The sequence below is a fragment of the Acartia tonsa genome, chromosome 9, assembly GCF_053477335.1.
Source record: "Acartia tonsa isolate MP-2025a chromosome 9, ASM5347733v1, whole genome shotgun sequence".
Classification (NCBI taxonomy): domain Eukaryota; kingdom Metazoa; phylum Arthropoda; class Copepoda; order Calanoida; family Acartiidae; genus Acartia; species Acartia tonsa.
In genome coordinates, this window is record NC_137268.1 from 36,458,033 (window position 1) to 36,473,954 (window position 15,922).

The following is a 15,922-nucleotide window of genomic DNA, read 5'->3' on the forward strand; positions in this document are numbered from 1 at the left end:
TAAAATGTACTGATTATGTATTTTTTTCAGGATGGCTATCTGTTATTATGAGTTTAATAAAACTTGACGATCACCTGCTTTGTCATTCATCTCATTCCTGGCCAAGCCTTCTATAATTGGACGTATGTTACGTCATAATTGAACAAATCGGCCTTGTTTAGATTGCGGCCGTGACAACATGGATGACAACATATATAAGAAGTGGGACAAAAAATCTTGGATAGACAATGTCAAAGAGTTTCAAATTGGGTTGAAAATCAGTAATGACAATAAAGAGAGGGAGTAAAAGGAAAAGAGAAAAAATAATAGATATATAGGAGATGTATATTATCATGTAAATTACATTTGAGATGCTCATTGGTGCACAGAATTTACCAATAATTTAAAGCTCTTTATCTTTAATGTCAGTCAGCTAAAAAGTAGCTTCATCAATAAAAACCTACAAGTAAATTTCACTCTGGATTAACCTTTGTGTTTAATGTTTAAAACAACAGATAAGGGAGAATGAAGATTAAGTATGTGATTTGTTTTTGATTGTTTATACCACTATATAACAAAAATCAAATTGTAAAAGTTACTTATAAGCCAGGGTCAAAGCAGCAAAGCTTAATTCTATGACTAGGGGATGGTCATACATCCGACGTCCGTACGCCTCTCCATCACAACATGCAGCTGAGCATCTATACTCTACAACTTTTCTGTCCGTCTGTCTGTCTGTTATGCTGCCTTTTCCTTTCATTTGTTCAGATATTTATCTTTCTTTAATATTTAAGAGGTTTGCTACTCGCCCATGGATGTTATAATACTATGTAATCCAAAGAGAGGGGGGGGGGGGAATGAGCTGTTTAATACTCTAGTCCTCAAAGTTTTACAATAACGTTTTGTTATTGACTTAACAACTTTTGGGATTATAGTGAATTTTGATTGGTTGGCTCATAAAGTTGAGTGTTCAAAAGTTTTAACAACAAATTTTATCTACTGAAGGGGCAAGTTTGTTTATCATCATTGGGGATGTACATTAATTTATCGGCCATTGTCTTATCCCTTAAGATCCCTGTATGTAATCTATGATTGCAACAAAAAATGTGGCACCATTAAGAAAATCTTCTATTTCCATTAAGATTACCACAAGATTACATTTCTAATTGAAATAAGAAAAACGTGCAAAAAAAAGTATTACTATGTTTTAGAAGGTATAATATATTTCACTTTCATTTTCATGTAATTTAGAAAGGATTAGATATACAAGGGTGACAAGATCCATAAGTAGCAAATCACTGAGTAAAACCAATCCTTGTAATAAAGTAACAGGATCATTGTCTGTCTGTCTGTCTGTACCGAAGGATCTCGCAAACCGGTGAACCGATATGATAGCTTCTCATAGGTCCTGGGAAGTTTTACTTTCATTTTGGGGAGGGTACCACCACCCTCCCATGTCATAAAGGCCTTTAGGGACGTAGCCGCTAGTATAGACTAAAGGACAAAGTTTGTTAACTATTAAGACTTAAAATTAAACTAATACTCAAAGTTTTATAAACAAATTCTCTCATTTGTTGATTTAAAACTGAGGGCACTTCTTTAAATCTTAATTAGATTACCTTACATAAAACTCTGGTAAAGTTTATAGAGTCGCTACACTTTAAAAATTGTACCTCACTGTTACAGGAATCATCATCCATAGTTTGAAATCGATATGGCAATTCTAGCATGAATAGATTAACGAAAAAAGTTAACCTTTACGTGCGGATGGGCGGACGTACAGACACTTATTATAATGTTAATAATGTTAATGTCGTGTGGGTGAGTTCAACCTGGACTAAACAGTCAACTTGTCAACTCAAGGCCAGACTCTTGGTCCTTCACCTCATACCTGTGGTACAGTACATTACAGACAACCAACCCTTTGATTGCATGATCTTTGTCTGGAGATCTTAACTGTGCATGGTAATGAGTTGCGCCTGTTTGGGACCAAGGCATTTCCCCATCTCTACTTTTTGATGTCCTGTGCCGAACAAAGCAAGTAGGTACCATTAATAACGTCTTTGGTGATACATATTATAAGAAAACTTTGCTTTAAAAACCAAAATGTCAAATTAACTTAATAAGATTTGTATTTTCTACATTTATGGTAAAAAATATATATCATAATCAGATACACAAATGCGGTTACAGTGTTTTGGGAAAGCAAATATACCAAGATAAAATCCTTATAATTAAGTAAAAGGATACTTGTATGTCTATTTGTTTGTTTGTACCGAAGGATCTCGCTAACCGCTGAACCGATGTTATTCTCCTTTACAGATTAGTTTCTCATAGGTCCTGGGAAAATGTATAACTATTTTGGGGGAGGGTCCCAACCCCCTTCTCAAAAAATCCCCCCCACCCCCCCCCCCAAAAAAAAATTACAGTTTGCTTTTTAAATCTATAATGAAAAATTTGGTTATCGAATTTCACTCACACCTTCTCAAGTGTCACTAGAGGCCTCTAGGGGCGTAGCCGCTAGTAAGAGAATAAGAATAAAATTTGAAGTTTCTGGAATTATGACAATGTCAGGTCCATACAAGAAAACAACAGGAAAGTGTAGATTAGAATGTTTTTAACAAAACTAAACTATTTATAAATATAGAAGTGTCAAAGTCTAATCTAGATTCCAGGTATGATCTCCTGGTCCTGACCCTCCAGGTCTCCAGCAAATATGAGCCCCCACAAAAAAAACTCAAATGTAAGGTAATACTTCCAACACCTATTGGGTCAAAGTCTTTCAGATTTAGGGGATAAGCAACTAGTTAAAAATAATATACTTACATACATCAGCACTCCTAATACAAAATAATCCATTAGTTTATTTAACTGCATAAAATTATATCCATAAAGGTTATTTATATCAACATATGGATTTTATTGTCTCGTTTACGAGCTTTTAATAGACTTTTATTTCATGTGAAACTCATACTAAAATACTGAAACTAATTTTTCTTTGCACGCTAGTATGTTATAGAGATTTTCCTCCCTCTAACTTTGAAAAGTGTGAATAAATTTCTTTTTAACCACCCCCCCCCCCTCTACAAATGTAAGTTTCTCGACCTTTCGAGATTATTTATTTTTATTTACTTATGGATTTATACCCATTTATCGTCCATTGTCTTAACAATAAAGAACGCTAAGAAATTTTTGAGTAGCTTTGCAAGAAACATGTATATAAAATCATAAAAATTCCAAGAAATATAAAGTATACTACTTTACTCTCTTTTTACAACATATACCACTTTAGTATATTAACCAATAAAAACAACTTTTATAAACACAAATTTCTAAAGGTCAAATGAATTTCAATTTAAAGATTTCCACATCCTTATCTGTAAAATAGGCTTAAACCTGGGTCTATGCAAAGCTTTCCTAAAAACTGAGATCCTTTAAAGAAGCCGTTTCAGAGTTGTAAAGTAACAAACAAAATCCAGATATTTGTGTCTATACATTTGATTCTTGTGTCTTTTATATACAGGGTGGGGCAAATAAGACCGGACAAATTCTAACTTCTAAACAAATGAACATAAAATCGTCAATTTTAAAGATTTTATTGAATTTTAAAAACTGGCAAGCAAAATAGGTATATGACTATTAGATTATTCAATAAAATCGCCGCCAGCCTTAATCACCGCCTCTACCCGCCTCCTCATCCGCCGGCAGGTCCAGGTCAAAAACTACCTGTCCAAGCTGGCGTAGTTCTCCTTGATAGTGGCAATGAGGGAGGTCTTTTTGGTATGGGCACGTCTATTGGTGCATGCTTCAAAGTAGCCCTAGGCACAAAAGTCCATTGAATTAAGATCGGGCTGCTGGGAGGCCACATTTTCTTAGGAACGTGAGTATCCGCAGGATCCAAATTCGCCCAACTTTCAAGCTACCCTTATACACGGAGGCTCTTATTTGGACCACAGTTGAGCTAGAACGACGTTCTTTACCTTTTTGGAATTGGCATGAAGTTTCGGCTAGGGTTGTCAGCGCAACCTATAGTCTTAAATGAGTTTTAAAGTTCAATATGGGTCCCTGAAGTCAAGAACCGAGAAATTTTCACGAATTTTCATGGTTTTTGACGTTTTTTACATCACAAAATCTGCCTCATTCCACTTTGCTGGAGTACTACGGCCAAGCCATTTTAGATAGAGAGCTCTAGTCTTTTCTAGTGTCTTACTTAGGTATCTAACAGTATCCCCAGCAAGTTGCATAACTTTACCTCACCTACAGATGGGCTGAGGTCAGATGTAGTGGGCCCTAGTCGAGAATCAAGATTTAACCACCGGCGCATTTGGAATCTGCCTTGTTGAACATATGCGCGGCCAGCTCGTTGTACACGTCCATCTTCGTCCAAAGATTTTTTTGTGCTAAAAAGTCATCACCTCAGCTTTTTATAGTGTGGTCAAACGTCCTGATTGGTCAAGTAGTTTTGGCGCTATGGCCGTTTAAAGTTTGTCCGGTCTTATTTGCCCCACCCTGTACAATACATTTAAACAGACAGACAGACAAACAAACAGACAGACATATTATTACTTTTTTTTATAAAAATGTGTGTATGTAGATTGAATAATAGAACTTTCAGATCAAGTCGGATGTAAGAGAGGGGTTATTTTGTCAACATCTTTATAGCATTTCTATAGGACCGAAATTGGACTGTAATTTATAATGGGCCCTAAACACGATATCTCATTCGGTGGTTCAAAAACTTTTGGGACTTTAATAAATCTTGATTAAGTTGTACGGACCGACCCTAATTATAGAAAAGCTTTGCTTTAAAAAAAGACTTTCTGAGTATATACAACAAGATCCAGTTATTCAATAATACACTGAAAGAAAATTTAGAACGGTGACTGAATATCAATTATAATTCTACATTTATTCAATTCAACAAAAAGAAATGTTACTGCTTTGATAAGTAGATCCCTAACGATAATTCAGTTGCACAGAAAGTCTCAAACAATTAGGTACACCATATTTCAAAGTAAAAAGATTTTATTTCGCTTTAAAATTATTCCTTCTTTCCTAATAATTTTAACCTATTTTTTTGTTAAACTTATATTAATTTTAACTAGTAAGAAGCTTGTTGTTTTCTTAAGAATTTTTGCAAATATGGTTATTAGGGTGTGCCCATTTCACCCTTTTTTTAGATTTTACTGTTATTATAAGTTGTGGAAGTCATATATATGTGTGATAATCCCCATTCAAGTTTCAAAAGTGACTTGGCTCTTATGCTGCCGGCGCGCGGGGGTATAAATAGTACCCACCCCCTTATAAAACCAAAAATTTAAATTCCTTCAAACACAGGCATGTTGCATATCAAAATGACCGCATCGAAATGCTGATTACGAATCTGAAATTCGTTTTGAAAAATATTGCTCCTTGTTCGAATAAGATCTCATTAAGTACCTAAAAACAGCTGATTTAGTCAAAATTGTTCATTTTAGTAGGTTATTTGAAAATAATTTCAGACTGAATCAATATTTTTCAAAACGGTTTTCAGATCTGTATTCAGCATTTCAATGCGGTCATTTTGATATGCAACATACCTGTGTTTGAAGGAATTTCAATTTTTGGTTTTATAAGGGGGCGGGCAAATTTTCACCCCCCCGCGCGCCCGTTGTTTTTGGATTAAAAAACCTCTTTCGAGTTTTACAGTGTTTTATATTGGCCCAGTAACCCTTGCCAATGTCTACTAATGTGAAATTCCAAAATCGACCCACCCTAATGGTTATTATTTTATATAATTAGAAGGCTTGAATATATTTTCTAAAAAGAAGTGTGTTCTTATTGTGTAGTACAGAGGTGAATTCTTAAAAAACTTTTGCCCCACTAAAATCAGTGAGGCAAACTAAAAATTTAGAGGGGGTAATTTTGCCCCACTAAAATTTTAGTGGGGCAAACGTTTTTTTAAAGAACTCACCTCAGCTCTAGCCACGCGTTTTTTGAGACCTAATGATAACAATATCCATAAAAGTGATGCTTTGAAATAAGACATTAAGATGATTGAACATAAACCCTTGTAGAGTATAATAACTAAATAGGCAGAATATAAATTTATAAGTCTAATCATATAAATTTGAAAGTTCCATTTAAAATTGTTTAAAATCAAATATTTTGTTGGCGTAGAGTTAGCGTAAAACTTATTTTTATCTAGCTGAAGGGAAGTGGATAAGAAGGAGAAAAATAAGGGAAATAGGGCTGTGGGGAAATTTTTACCTGTCTGAATCTAATTCCCTAGTCCTTGTCGATAATGATTATAGAAATGCTACTCTTTCTGAATTAAACCTAACTGTTACAAAAATCATCATACTAACTTTGTAATCGATGGAACGATTTTAACATGCCTAATACTATGCTACTGAAAATTTTGCTGTTTGATTAGAAAAACAAATCTCTCGATCACAGTTTAATAAGATTGTGCTGTACGAAGTATTTTCAAGAAAAATATTAAAATTCGCTCGTTGTCGAGAAGGAGATAGGGCCTAAAGACAAATAGTTGGTTCCTGTTGGTGCTATGTCAGGTTCGCGACATAAATAGTTTGAGTAGGGGAAGTGCATTGGCCCAAAATACGCGCAACTCATTAACAGCACACAGTCAGGACTTCCAGACAAAGATCATGCAATCGAACAAAGGTTTCAGTTCTCTATGGTCACTTGACGGAAAGTAACTATATATTTTATTTTTTAAAAGTTTCGATAGATAGAGTTTAGATACCCTGCCTCAAAGTAGATATAAACCTTCCCAAGACATTAAAGAAGAAGGATGACATAATCCATAAAAGCGAAGCAATGAAATGGAAGGACAAACGAACATTAACAGTTATATCCAGAGTGTCAAAACTGAATAAGCAGAATATTAATGCTAAAGACTAAACAAAATTGTAAGTAAATTTGTTGCAAAAAGTATTAATTAAATACATGATACTGTTTAAGGACATACTTACAATTTAGGACTTGATTATAGAGATGCTTCGCCTATAAGGTTGTACCTTAGTGTAATAGAAATCAGTAATTAAAAAATCAGATGAATCGGTTAATTTTATCAAACAAAATTTTTTGTCAAAAAAAAACAGCATGTTTTTAATGGACGTACGGACTTTCTGGTAACGATTATAGAGTTGCTACACTTTCTAAGTCGTACCTAACTGTTATAGGAATCATCATGCAAAGTTTAAAATCGATAGAGCCATTCTAACCTGTATGGCCGGACGGACCGACCCTAATTAAAGAAAAGCTTCGCTTTTAAAAAGAATAGAGGACGCATATGTAACTCTGCTCATAGGGCGAGGACCCTGTCCAGATTTTGTATTGGGTTTTTTAAACTCAGCTAACAGTGTCAGAAATATAAACACAGCCGAGTCCCTACAAAAGAACTAAAATCAATTTGCTTGCAGACGAGAAGGGTCTCCATCACTTTGATTTCTGGATTAAACATCTTCCCTTATGCTACATTTATTTCTAGTTTCAGGATGGAAAGCTTAACTTTAAAGGAGGAGCATATCGGTCCAGCGGTGAGTGATATCCTTCAGTATAAGAATTATTATATCTTTTTGATGTGGATCGTGACATCCATGTATCACAATATATAAGGTAAGCTTGGGTGGAAGAAGAACAGTAAACTTTTATTTAAAGAATAAAAAGTATTTACATGAATGACGGACATGCTATAATCAAAATCATAGAGTAGCTGCTGTAATAATAAATTATATATATACTAGCGGCTTCGCCCCTAGCCTCTAGGAGCTTTGCCCCAAGAGGTAATTAAAATAAAAAAAATAAGTACGTTGGAGATGAAACCACTACTTTAGAATAATTAACTGCCTAAAAAAAAGGAAGGAGGATTTTTGTGTGTTTGGGGGGGGGGGGATAAGAAAATTGCCTAAAACCACCACAGGACCAGTAGGTATATTTCCTGAATAGTAGAATCCAATCGGTTCAGTGGTTACCGAGATCTTAATGAACAGACAGACAGACACACAGACGGACGGACAGACAGACATACACCATTCTACTTTGTATTATAGATACGAATATAAGCAGTATAGAACATGCTTTTCGTGGTAGACAAATAATAAGCAGGGATCTTAAGGGATAAGACATTGAACAATAAATTTATATTGTACATTCCCAATTATGATAAACCCTTATGTAGATCATAATTATTGGTTGAAAAGTTTCGACACTTTAACATAGTTTGAACTATCCAATAATATTCAATAAAAGAACTATTTTGAGCCAATAAATAAGAAAACATTGTTATAAAACTTTGAGTACTAGTGTAATTTACAAGCTAATAACCCCTCCCTCCCTGATAATAAGCAAAATAAATTACAAAATACTCTCATGAAGAAGGCATAAATTGTTGTAAAATTTAATTTCTCCCTCGACCAAAATAAATGGGGAAAAGGTGCTTTGCATGAAAATAAGTTCAGTGCAGGGAATATGTATTCCAAATAGAATATTCTTCTGTAACTTAGACTGTCTCTCAGGGGCGTCCAAGCTTTTTATTTTGAGGGGGTAAAATTTTTTTGAAGGGGGGGGTGGGGAATGGCGCGCGAAGCGCGCCGCAAATTTTTTTTACCCCCCCCCCCCAAAATTTTTACCCCGGGGGTAAAATTTGCTTAGGGGGGGTAATTACCCACCCTGAAATCTGTTGGCAGGGGTAAAATTTGTTTACCCCCCCCAAAATTTACCCCCGGGGTAAAATATTTGGGGGGGGGTAATTTAAATTTTATCAAAAATTTAGTATTAAAATTTTGTTAGAGATTTTCTATTTTGGGGGGAGTATTTACCCCCCAAAATTGTTTGGGGGGGGGGGGGTAAATACCTAAATGGTTGGGGGTAAAACCCCCAGGGTAGGGGTAAATTTTAAATGCGGGGGGGGGGGGGTAAAATGAAAAAAAATTTGGGGGTGCCTACGGCATTTGGGGGGGGGGAATCGCCCCATTACCCCCCCCCCCCCCCTTGGACGTCTATGCTGTCTCTTATTTGTTGTAGAGATCTAAAGGGATAAGACAATGGCCGATAAATTGATGTACATTTCCAATGATGACGAACAAAATTACCTTTCTGCAATGGCTGAAATGTTTGAACACTTAACTTAAAAGCCAATCCATAAAATTCGTTAAAAGTCTCCAAAAGAAAACGGTATTGTAAAACTTTGGGGACCAGTGCAATAAACAGGCCATTGTCCCATAATTTAAACTTATAGAAGAGGTTATTTTGTTCATCATAAATAGGAGTGTGCATCAATTAACATGGACTTTAAAAGAGTCCTTAGAATAACAAAAAAGTAGATTTTTTATTGAAAAAAAATAGCATTTCTTACCCAAGATTAGATAAAAATTTTACGGTTTTTGTTTGTTTATTGGGATCTCGCAAACCACTTAATCTTTGATTTTCTCGATTTCAAGAAAGCTTCACTTAGGTCCCGGGCTGTACCACAAGTTGAATTGGCAAGTTGACTGTTCAGTCCAGGTGGTTTCGATTACGGCTGTCCTTCAGCTCCCTCCCTATTCCTTCCTATACTTAGATAGTAGGGGCTCATCCGCTAGTTTGATAGAACTTAAAAAACTGATTCATATCAATTGATATGTAAAATATTTATTCCTACTCCCGTCCGAAAATGTCTAAACTTTCCGAAACGAGCCGTGATCGAAACCAATCCACTCACCCTCCTTATAAACTGATAATAATTCGTTTATTTTCTAGCAGAATGAGAGTGGATAAACGCGGGAAAAGTACTCTCTCAGAGAGTAAATGTGGACCTAACGGAGAATTTATCAGAAACGCGGGAAAATTTAAGAGGAGAAAATGCGGGAGAAACTAAAGAGGAGGTGGGGGATGTAAAGAGAGGAGAGTGGGAGAAATATAAAGGCTTAGTGCATGGTTTATTGGTTCTTAGTTGTCCCAGAGGTGTCGTTCATTGTAGGGGGTAGTACAATTTCTTGTACGTTCATGTTAGTTTGTTCGTGTGAAATTTAAAGGTATTCTTGGTATAATTTACCTATTTATTAAAGTGTTTTAACTTTTGCAACTTTAACACAAATCACAAAGTAAAACTAATTTCAAGTCATAAATGACATTTTTATTTAGCATGATTTTCTTTGTTGATAATAATATTGACATCCTACATTTTGTATAAATTATGATTACATTTCATTTGTGGAAAAGTTAGAGGTAAAGAAATTTATTATATTTTGACGAAATACGACTGTCAATAAAAATCCATTAAAATCATAATAAATTTTTGATTTTAATAGATTATCGAACCTTCTTAGTTAAACTTTTAAAGCAGCAATTTGCTTCATAAAGTTTTATAAAGATCAGGCAATTCTTTCTTTCTGATAAAATACAATAGACCTATTGTACTGATGTTGGTAGATCCCGTAGATGCTAGGGGCGCAGCCGTTAGTTACTTTTACTTTTTAAAAAAGAAAAAAGGTTGTCATTAAACAAACTGTTATTTCCAAATGCAAAACTTATCGAGATTTCACAAAGTATTGAAAATTTACAAACTGTAAAACTCGAGGAAGGAAACTAGAACAAATATTTATTAAATAGCAAAGCTATTTTATATTTTGATATGATTATACAAAATCTAATTTTACATATTTAATCAACAACTAACCCTATGTAACATTAAATCCTAATTGGTTGGTTCAAGCAAGCAGTGTCTAAACTTTTCAACATTTAATTTTAATCTTTAAGAGGTTAGAATTGACATATTATTGATATGCTTTTACAAGAGCGTGCAAATTAGCCTTAAATTTACTTCCACATTTCACAAATATATTCTATAGAGATCTATTTACTAAAATAAACCAAAAGAAGAGATTTTTAAAAACCAAAGATAAATTCAACTTTTATCAGCAGTATTATAGGCCTTATTTACATTTATACTCTTTAAGTTTGCCTACATCTGGGTATATGTAACTGTCAATTTCATGTTCATGGCATTATTGGCAGACTAACAGATCTATAGTATAGATGTATATACAGACGACTACCTTCCTTCCTTTTTGTCTGTTTCTATATTATTTTCTGCTACTTGGCTGTGTTAATATAAGCGACACCATTGGTTAATATTCAATGACCCAATAGAAAGGTTGCACAAGGTGGTTGTGATGGGGAGTTACAGTTATTTAATCCTTTTTCCCTTTTATGACAGACTGAAGAATACTTATAGTGGAGCTTCGCTACTGAAGAGCAGGCATGCTACAAAATAATTACGTCAATGAGCTTGTTTTTCTAAAATAAAGTTGCACTATGCTTATAAGAAGAAACGGGAGTTAGGCAGGGGTAAGACAATGTACGATTAATTTATGGCGTTTAGTTATGGTTTTAGCTAATTGCAAAAATTCCGCAGTGCGGCGTTTTTTTATTGTTGTACATTTCTTTTGGGAGGGTGGAGGTACCCTCCCCCAATAGTTATAAACCTTACCAGGACCTATGAGAAGCTACCCTGTAAATGAGAACCATATTGGTTCAGCGGTTAGCGAGATCTTTCGGTACAAGCAGACAAACAAACAAACATCCTGTTACTTTATTATAAGGATATAGAGAAAAGATTTACTCTAGTTTTAACCATTCAAATGGATATATTATTACTTGGATCTTGTACCAGATTTTTATGTTCACGAATGAAGTGAAACTTGCAGCGGGCTAAAATAACTATTCCCCCTTCCACCCCTTTTAACCCATCCTCTCCCCTTCTACTGGATGAACAAACTTACCAAATAAACGAGTTCCATGTTAGCAAGCTAAATTGAGATAGTTTTTCCCCTGTCATAATATCCGCGTATACTCTTCATCTATTACCAATGAATAGACATGTGTATTTAATATTATAAATGTAGCATGTTGAAATAACAAGGATGACAACATCATAAGTAGCGAAGAACAAAAAACATGGATGGAAATGCCGACCAAGTGATGTTCAGTAGTCATAAATAAAAATATTTTTTTTGAAAAAAATGACGAAACCTTTCACTTATGTTTTTGAATGTTTTCATATTTATATATTTTTACGATATAAGTCCTACACAACAAAACAAGGATGACAACATCCATAAGTAGCGAAGCTCAACAATTATAAAGGGATATCGAGGAAAAATTTATTATAGAGCAGTGCCATACAATAAACAATTAACTTGATAAAATAGGGAAATCAAGAAAAATGTAGAATATGGGCAAATTCAAACCCTGATAATTTTAGGAGTCAATCCTGAAAAGGAATAGAGAAAATCACGAAAACCTAAAAATCTAGGAATCGATCTAGCACCCCAAATAACAGACAGATGGCCAAAACAACTCATATATTAGATAAGCATACATAATGAAAATCTTCACTAAAAATTTCAGTTGTCTATCTTTATTAGGAGCTGAGAAAATTACGTTTCCCCCAAAACGTCTCAGACATACATACGGACAGACATACGGACCGACGGACAGACGGACATTTCAAAAATCGCTACTAAAAATCTATTTGCTGGATAAAAATTTAAAAGCAGCCATGCAAATCATATTTACCCCAATAGCGTATTTGGACACACGTACGGATAGACAGACAAAGGTAATCATAAAATAGCTTCGCTGATAAAAAAAATGATAAAGCTATTTTCTCGTATTCATTCGAATCCGGTGGATAGGAACCGGTTCTCATCCATACGAAAAAACTATGTCTAGCATCTTATTATATCCAGCTTTCTACGAATATAAAAATGTACAATCATAAGATTAAAACCAGTTTTTTAGCCAGTGCCTTCGGCACCTCGGGGCTAAAAAAACTGGTTTTAACCTTATTATTGCATATTCTATATCCGCGGAAAGCTGTTTATAATACAATGCGAGAAATAACTATTAATTAATTTTAAAATGAATTTCTAATGTTGACTGTATTTGTGGTGATGTAATTTTAATTATCAAAACTTTCCATTCAAAAATTCACCAGAAGTTGCAGCTTTAGTTTTGACAGGGAATTAAGGGATAGGACATTGGAATATAATTCGATTTATATACCTCCAATCTAAAATACAAAGTAGAATTATGTCTGTTTGTACTGAAGGATCTCGCTAACCGCTGAACCGATCGGGTTCTCCTTATCAGGGTAGCTTCTCATAGATCCCGGGAAGGTTTTAAACTATTTTGGGGAAGAGTACCACCACCCTTCCAAGAGAGATCGCCCCTAGAAAAAAAATTACCCCCCCCCATTTAAAAAAAAATCTAAATTAAATAATTGTGTTTCGGGATTCAACTCCTCCTCCTCAAGTGACCCTTAAAGCCTCTAGGGGTGAAGCCGCTAGTTGTATTATATAGCAATAACCTTTATGTGATTCAATTTATATGTTGATCCAATTAATCAAGGCCTAATAAAATTATCCAGAGACTTTGAGCCAATTAATTAGAAAACGTATTTTGAAAACTTTGTATTACTATGTAATTTACACCCCAATGAACAGATGTGTATACAGACAAACACCTCCCTTCATTTTTCAAAGACCTCTTTCGTCTGCTTCTAAATTATTTTTAGCTACTTGGCTGTGTTAATATAAGCGAAACCATTGGTTGATTTTCAATGACCCAATAGAAAGGTTGCACAAGGTGGTTGCAATGGGGAGATAGAGTTAATTAACCCTTTCTCCCTCTAGTGTTTTACTCTAATGCCCAATGTAACTTGCCTTCTTTGCCTTTTTGTGTTTTTACGTGTCTTTAAAATGATAAATATTGTTAGAATATTACTTCTACGTTACTTATTGACATGATTGTCCTTAATTGTTTTTGTTCTGTAAGAGTGCAAAATAGTTCTGCATAGGAAAAGTTTTCTAAAAAACATAATTGTTGTTTTGACATTACAGTTTGCGGGTCAGCTGAATTTGAGTTTTCGATTGTGTACATTTTGTTTTAAGTTTCCTCATCCTATCTCAATATTTACTACTAGCTAAAAAAGCTTAAAGCTTTCAAAAAAAATCAAAATTTAAAAAATTAAAATTTTGAATGTATGGTGTATATATAAATCGTTTATATATTATTTTCCCGATGACCGGAGTAGCTGAAAATAGGTTTTGCAATATTTGGGTTACTGCTGTACAACTTCGGAAATTAGGGAAAAAATAGCCAATCAATTTTCAGTTGATCAGTTTGCGGATACATACGTAGGTAAGTTGGGGGCCAGATTTTGTACAGTGCGTTTTCATTTAGGGGTGTTTTCCCTCAAAATATCAAAATATCTATCAAGTACTGAAACCAACCATCCACATTTTAAGATGATTAGAAAATAATTGGAAAGGGAGGTAGGAGGGGGGCAGTTGCGGGGCTATTAATTTCGGTGCTTCTAACCCTCTAAACAGAACCCAATATAAGTTACCTAATGGAATACCCCCCGACCCCCACCCCCAAACATTTTTTAAAATAATAATGAGGTGGGTGTTTAGAGTGCTCAATAAGGTACTTTACGAGAAATCGCCATTTTGTTTAATAAAATTTACAAAGCTAAATTGAATCCACTTTTAGAAAATAATTTGCCCTAATCTTTAATTCAAAGTAGCTTGATGTATGTCCGTCCGTCTGTCTGTCCCTTAAGATCTTGGTAACCGCTGAACCGATCGGATTCTACTTTTTAGGGTATATACCTATTGGTCCTGTGGTGGTTTTAAACTATTTTCTTGGGGGGTGGGACACCTCTAACCCCCTCCAAAAAACAAAAAAATCCCCCCCATTTTTTTATTTTCAATTTGATACTGGGGCAGCTGCAAATTTTTTTTTCTCCTGAAAATTTTGAATTTGATACTGGGGAAGCTGCAATTTTTTTTTCTCTCGAAAATTTTGAAATTGATACTGGGGCAGCTCCAATTTTTTTTTGAATTACCTCTTGAGGCAAAGCCCCTAGAGGCTAGGGGCGAAGGGGCTAGTACTTTATAAACTTCTGTACAATTGTTTTTGTATTCTGACAACTGGGTATCTGTCATCAATTTGCGCATTCATCAAATCAATATTGCACACCAGTGTGCTTTCATTTCCGCTAATATGTCATATTTTTCAAATTATAAAAACTGCAAATGTACATAAAACAGGAAGGGAGCTAAGCCCCCCCCCCCACCCCCAACAACGAACAACTATTTTAGGTTAGGTTAGGTTATAGGCTAGGGAGCCCAGCGCTGCGGCTAGGCAGGCTAGGTAGCTAAGCGCTGCGGCCAGAGATGTTCGTTGTTGGGAAGGGGGGGGGGGGTCTCAAATTTTCAAAATTGAAAAAAAATTCTCTAAGAGGATATTACCAACATTGGTAACAAAAATCACTCCTTTTTTGACTTTTGATAGGTTGTTGTTTCAAACTAGTAGAGTTCAAAACTTTTCAACAAATAACTTTAATCTACAGAACTGAGGTGGGTTCTTAAAAAACATTTACCCCACTAAAATCAGTTTGGAACATTATAACCAGTGGGGCAAATAAAAAATTTGGTAATATTGATTCTTAAAAAACCTTTAACCCACTGGTTATAATGTTCCAAAATGATTTTTTGAGTGAGGATAAATTATACCCCCTCGACCACTTTTTTGGGACAAAAAATTACTTGACAAAAATCCCAACAGCTTCACATTGTAATTTTTTTAAAAATTAAAACTAATAAATCAAAGTAAAAGGAATTATCTGCTTACAAAAAAGGGAACAAATTGCTGAGAAAAATTGTCTTCTCATTTTAGGTATTTGCCTACAAAATGGCGACAAAATGGGGTGCCAAGTTTTATTTGAATTAAAATTAAAAATTTTTTTTGTCTTTGTTGGTATTTGTTTTTTTAGACATGTTTTTTATGCTTAATTTAGATATTTGAAAATTTGAAAAATCTTTGAATTAAAAAAAATATTCCAAATTTAATTATGGCTACCCAACTTAATCCACTGAACTAGGGAACA

At 34.6% G+C, this 15,922-nt stretch overlaps 1 protein-coding gene across 1 annotated transcript in view; it reads left to right on the top strand.

Annotated features, from left to right (window-relative positions):
• Window positions 1–15,922, top strand: part of LOC145328850 (glycine receptor subunit alpha-2-like) — a 316,261-nt gene that overhangs the window by 138,357 nt on the left and 161,982 nt on the right. The window lies entirely within an intron of this gene.